Source organism: Camelus ferus, chromosome 34 (genome assembly GCF_009834535.1).
Source record: "Camelus ferus isolate YT-003-E chromosome 34, BCGSAC_Cfer_1.0, whole genome shotgun sequence".
Classification (NCBI taxonomy): domain Eukaryota; kingdom Metazoa; phylum Chordata; class Mammalia; order Artiodactyla; family Camelidae; genus Camelus; species Camelus ferus.
Window position 1 is genome coordinate 66,274 of NC_045729.1, and position 990 is coordinate 67,263.

Here is a 990-nt window from a genome sequence, read left to right on the forward strand (position 1 = left end):
GAATTCTGAGTGTGGGGAGGTTCCGTCTTCTGTCTGCAGCACCCGGGATCTCCTAGGAGCCCTTCGAGTGTCTTCCCCGAGTCCCTCCCAGTGCGGGCTGCCGGGGAAAGGCGGGGGTTGGGCTGGAAACGCAGGTAGCATCTAGTGCCTCCCCATGGACAGGGGAGGTAATTAGCGGACTTCCCCCTGCCAGGGAACACCTGTGACACCAGGCAGCTGCGTGGAGGGCGGCCCCGAACCTCCCCCACACAGTCAGCCGTGTTCCGGAATTCTGAGTGTGGGGAGGTTCCGTCTTCTGTCTGCAGCACCCGGGATTCTCCTAGGAGCCCTTCGAGTGTGTTCCCCGAGTCCCTCCCAGTGCGGGCGGCCGGGGAAAGGCGGGGGTTGGGCTGGAAACGCAGGTAGCATCTAGTGCCTCCCCATGGACAGGGGAGGTAATTAGCGGACTTCCCCCTGCCAGGGAACACCTGTGACACCAGGAAGTTGCGTGGGGGCGGCCCTAAACCTCACCCACACAGTCAGCCGTGTTCCGGAATTCTGAGTGTGGGGAGGTTCCGTCTTCTGTCTGCAGCACCCGGGATCTCCTAGGAGCCCTTCGAGTGTCTTCCCCGAGTCCCTCCCAGTGCGGGCTGCCGGGGAAAGCGGGGGTTGGGCTGGAAAAGCAGGTAGCATCTAGTGCTTCCCCCTGGACAGGGAGGTAATAGCGGACTTCCCCCCTGCCAGGGAACCCTGTGACACCAGGCAGCTGCGTGGAGGGCGGCCCCGAACATCCCCCACACAGTCACACGTGTTCCGGAATTCTGAGTGTGGGGAGGTTCCGTCTTCTGTCTGCCAGCACCCGGGATCTCCAGGAGCCCTCGAGTGTCTTCCCCGAGTCCCTCCCAGTGCGGGCTGCCGGGGAAAGGCGGGGGTTGGGCTGGAAACGCAGGTAGCATCTAGTGCCTCCTCATGGACAGCGGGGTATTTAGCGGACTTCCCCTGCGAGGGAGC